Genomic DNA, 5,744 nt, shown 5'->3' on the forward strand with positions numbered 1-5,744 from the left:
TTAGGAGGGAACAGCACGACCTGTTATGAATAGGCCCTTTCTGAGGTCTGGCAGAGAGGAGAGAAGGCTTTTTTGTTGGCTGTAGCTGTCAGCACAAAAGAAGGGCAGTTCTAGACTTATGAGTGCTTTTGGTCTGTGCAGGTCCAGCTACTCCATTCTCTGCAATATCACACAGAAACCTCAACTCAACCCCGGCCTTGAAGGGCAGGGGCATAAGGCTCAGATAGATGATTCCTTCTACTTCCCTATCACCCAGCTATGCATGGGTCCAGTTCCACTTTAAGTCACAAGGAATTTGTGAAGTTTGGAGCAAGAGACAGGGGAGCGGGGGAACTTCAGCTGGCTTAAAAGTATTGTTAGAATGAGCTGAAGACAACAAGAGCAGGATATTGTAAGAAGCACAACGAATAGATTAGCTGAATCCTATTAAATACATAATTTAGGAATCTGGGAGTGGCCACACCTGTAGATGGGTGGCAGAAAGAAAACAGACTCTAGAATGGAGTAATGGTATAATTTTAACCCAGAGAGAAAGGTTGCAAAACCAACCTCAGAGAAATAGACTTAAAGTTCCCTGTTTTCATCATGATCATAAAAAGGGCTCTCTATTTGAAGCTTACAAAGAATTGTCTGGCTGAGCACTGGTGGCTCACACCTATAATCCTAGCTAGTCAAGAGGCAGTGACCAGGAGGATCATGGTTTGAAGTCAGCCAAGGTTCATAAGACCTTATCTCAAACATACCCAACACAAAACAGGACTGCTGGAGTGGCTCAAGAGGTAGAGTGAGCATGAGGCTGAGTTCAAACTCCAATGCTGCCAAAAAAAAAAAAAAAAAAAAACATCTGGACGTAGACAGCCCCAGCAGCAGGAGTTCAACACTTTTCTTCCATCATTCAACAGACCCTTGTGTCTGGTTCTCTCTCCTTCAAGGACTGTGAAAACAATGTACATTAGACTGGGAATCAGTTACAGATACAGGATTTACTCTGCCACTCTGAGGATAAGGTCTCAAACCTCTAATACTGTTTCATGGTAAAAGCAAGGACTTTGAGGTAAAGCACTTGCCTAGCGAGCATGAGGTCCTGGATATGATCCCTAGCACTTCTTTAAAAAAAAGCAAGAGCTGCTGGGTGTGGTGACACAGCCTGTAATCTCAAGCACTCAGGAGGCTGAGGCAGGAGGGTCACAAATTCAAGGCCAGCCTGGCCTCCATAGAGAGACTGTGGGGGGATGGTTCTAGTTTAAGGCTCAGTATCACAAACAGTAAGGAGTCTGATGTCAGAAAGTTTCACAGTGAAATCCCTACCCTACATTGTGTGTCTTAGGCAAATTAAACTGAGCAACACTGTACAGTGGTGCTGGGTTTGGCTGCGGTCACCACAGGCACCAGAGCAGCTTTGACCACGTGGGCAGGACTTTTTGCCAGAGACAGATCAGTCACTTTCCATTTCCTAAAACTGGGCTTTCATCGTTCATCCTGGGAAATGGCTACAATACACTCAGGCCCTGCATCTGCTTCCCTCTGGCCATGTGATGGAACCCTGAGAGCTTTCCAGGAAAAGAGGCTGGGCATCAAGTTGCAGAAGACAAGCAGATAAATAATTGATCAGCTCAAATCTGTGCCTCCAACCATCACTGATAATGAGCCAGCCAGTCACCCTCCACCTTCAGGAAAGCCTGGGCCTCTGGCTAAGAAATCAAGCTGCAACTGAGCTTTGCCCATCTCTGGCTATATCTAAGGATACATGCAGCTCCCCAGTCCTATCCAAGTTGTTCTCAATAATAGAAAAGGTCCCTCTCTTTATACTCTGGCTCACATCCCACACCTTCTCAGAGTTTTCACTGGGTGATTCTCTCATTCATAATACCTGTGTTCCTCTGAACCAGTCCAGGCTTTTGTTTTCAACCTTCTCTTTTCCTATAAAAATTAACTTTATTAATTCCATCTAGTTCTAACCAAACAATTCTAAAAGATGTCTCAGAACCTTTCGTAAGGACATCTATTGTTTTTTTTTTTTTTTTTGCAGTACTGGGATTTGAACTCATGGCTACAACTTGAGCCACTCCAGCAGCCCCTTTTTGTGATGGCTTTTTTCCAGATAGGGTCTCAAGAACTATTTGCACAGGCTGGCTTCAAACCAGGATCCTCCTACTCTCTGCCTCCTGAGTAGCTGGGATTATAGTCATGACCCACCAGTACCAGACTACTGTATCTTTGTCTTTTTTTTTTTTTTTTCCTCCCCTTTCTTCAGTGCTGGGGATCAAATCCAGGGCCTTGCACTATACCAGGCAAGTGCTCTATCACTGAGCTACATCCCCAGCTTGGCTTTTGTTTTTAATTTTGTTTAAATTTGCACTTATTTACCACTAGCAAGAATAATCTGTTTCTCGTAACAGCAGCATGGTGTCATTTAAAGGGACTGAAATCAAAAGGTTTGTGTTCCTGTTTCAGTTCTGACACTTACTGGTCAGATGACCATGAAAATTCCCATTAATTCCTTCATATACTCAGTGCCTGGTTTGTACTAGTCACTAAACTAGGTGCTGGGAACAGAGATATTAAAACACATTCTCTGCTCTTCAACATTCATAATATAGTAATGTAGACAAAAAGGTTAGTATGTAACAGAGGGATAAAGGATTTACACAGGGTATCATGAGAACCCAGAAGTGAGACCCAATAACAGACCAAAGTTAAAAATAACAGAAATCAGAAAACACTCCAGCAGGTATTCCTTTCGAGTAAAAGAAGAGTAGGAGCTAGCCTAGCAAAGAGGCCAGAGCACAATCCAGACAGCCAGTTCTACCTACAGGCAAAACCATAGACACATTTGATGCTGCTGGCATCAAAGTTCAAAGCAATGAAATGGAGGATAGGAACTGAAGCGGGGCCAGGTCATGAAGACTGCTGGACTTCACCTTGAAGTTAGGGGTTGTCAACAAGTATGCTTTACAAGTGTGCTGCCAAAGCTTGACCTATGCGAAAAATGTATGTAAATGATTTTAAATGAGCCAGCTAATAAGCAAAAGGCAAAAGGTCTAGCATAAAATCAGACCAAAGAAAGACTACATTCAGCAAAACACTGAAGATCTTTGCCTGTGGCTGTGTAAAACTAAGTGACCAGTTCAAGGTTTCATCCCTGCCATGGCTGACGAAAGAGGGGATGTATTCTCCTATTCGTTTTCTCTTGTTTTTCCCCATGTGCAGATGCTGGTGAGGGACCTTTGCCTAGTAGGCACACTATTCTCTTCCACTCCCCCTGGGCCACTGAAGAGGTTCACATGGGGTGATTTGATACAGCCTCAGAATCCAGGCTGCTTTCCCTGCTGTTACATGACTTTAGGGGAACCTGCAGGCAGCTGACAAAGGCAAGACCTCCATGGTGTGGGTGGAGAGGAACTTTGTATGACTAGATGTGGGGGAAGGGCAACTAGAAAAACAAAAATACCTTAGTTTCTATTTCTACATTTTATAATTCTATAGAAGTAAAACCCTTTTAAGCTAGGGCCACCACTATATTATTTAATCTGGTGAATGAAGAGTGAATAATAAATCATAGAAACTTGTAGCTGCTGAGGAATATGACACTGGCTGTAATTATTGCTGGTGTGATGTTATCAGGATAGGTTTTGATAGCCAGTTGAGTAACTGACCCTTGTTCTAGTCTCACAGCTCCACCTAAGACAGTGCTTGGGACAGGCTATTTTAGCTCGGGAAGGGTGATAAATGAGTTTTCGCTCAAGGTTCATGTCTTACACTGTTGTCACATTGTATGACAACATGTACCCAGTACAGATAAAGCAGTCCACAGCATGCATGTAGACTAAAGTTATCTGCACAACTGTTCCAGCCTTATGTGTAAGAGTGGTCTTCAGGAGAGGCAGTTGTACTTTCTAAAGGAAGACCTGACACAAGCCTTCATTTGACATTTTTGTCTGCAATTGTGCTTGGTGTTTTTTTTTTTTTTTTTGAGGTGGGGGCAGTACTGGGATTTGAAATCAGGTCTTATGCTTGCTAGGGAGGCATTTCATCTGCAATTGTGGTCTCTTCCCCCATGGCACAGGAATCTGGCAATGTCTGTCTACTTTTAATATTTCTGTTTACATTTTCACTGTACTTAAAACCTCCATGTTCTCTTTAGACTTTAAATTCATTTACTCAAATAATGTTTTCCTGCAAATCTGAATTTACTTATGTTATTACAGTAGCTAGGCAGTCTCTGAACCCTTTCTACCAAAAATTCTTGCTCCATAAACACATTTTAATTCTACTGCTGGTTTAAGGTGGGAAGCCCGATGGTCAATGTACTTTAAGTAAATCTAAAATTCTGTGGCCACAGAGAAGATACAACTGAAAAGGAGCACACTATGTACAGAAAGACTGAAAGAAGCTGATGCCTTTGTTCAGGTGGGAAGACTGTCACTTTATTCCAAGGACCTTTAACTGAAAAGAAACTAGGGATCCATCTGTCATGAACTCAGTAACTGAAAATCTAGGGCCAAAGATATCTCAAGTTGAATGAGTAGTGGTAAGGGCTTTGAAATCATGTAAAGCTGGGTTCATATACTAGATCAACCCATTTAAATGATGACTGACTTCACACAAGATACAATAACCAGGTCCTAAGCCTCTTAACCAACAGTAAAATGGGAACCTACATAAAGCACCTAGGGGGTTAACAGATGGAAAATACTATCCTGACCTTTTTTTTTTACCTAGATGTCACAGGAACTCAGAAAAGTTCAAGCTGGCAGAGTGGCTCAAATAGTAGAGCATCTGCTTAGCAAGTGTGAAGTCCTGGGTTCAAATCTCAGTGCTGTCAAAAAAAAAGTTAATTTGAAGCACTCAATTTCAAGCTGAGAGCAATAGTGGAGAGTCTTCTGAAGTATTTAAAAAAAAAAAAAAAAAAAAAGGCCATGGCTCAGGTCTGTAATCTTAGCTCCCAAATAAGAGGCTGAGATTGGAAGATCACATTTTGAGGCCAGTCCAGGCAAAAAGTTCACAAGACTCCATCTCAACAGAAAAAAGTCGGGTGTGGTGATACATGTCTGACATCCCAGCTATAGCAGGAAGCATAAAGTAAGAGGATGGTAGTCCAGGCCAACCTGGGCAAAAAGCAAGACCCAATCTCCAAAATAACCAAAGCAAAACGGGCTGGGGGGGCGTGGCTCAAAAGGTGGAGTGCCTGCCTACCAATGGTGAAGCCTCTGAGTTCAAACCCCAGTACCACAAAATAAAAACAAATAACCAGAGCAAAACCCCAGTACCACAAAATAAAAATAAATAACCAGAGCAAAAAAGGCTGGTGCCTACCCAGCAAGGGTGAGGCCCCAAGTTCAAACCCTAACATGGCAACAAAACAAACAAACAAAAAAAAGTGCTGATTGTTAGTGTGAGGAATGGAGAAACTTGGGATATTTTATGTGAATAAACTATCAAAACTGAAGTTTTTAGGGATCAAAAGGTCAGTTTATGTTTAAGGGTTACATTTAATTACCAGATACTCTTGGCCAATCTGAAACATTCCATTTGACAACTGTCCCTTCATCTACAACTCAGAATTCCTTGTAATTACTCACCCCATCCTACCCCCAGAGAAGAATGAGTCAGTTTAGTAAATTCAGTTCCACAAAAAAGAAAGATGATAGAAGTATATCCTATTTGCTTATGGTAAGGCAAGAAAAAACATCCTTTTTTCCATGAAATCCAAACTATGATAAAGGAGACAGAAAGACATCAAG

Source organism: Castor canadensis, chromosome 2 (assembly GCF_047511655.1).
Source record: "Castor canadensis chromosome 2, mCasCan1.hap1v2, whole genome shotgun sequence".
Classification (NCBI taxonomy): domain Eukaryota; kingdom Metazoa; phylum Chordata; class Mammalia; order Rodentia; family Castoridae; genus Castor; species Castor canadensis.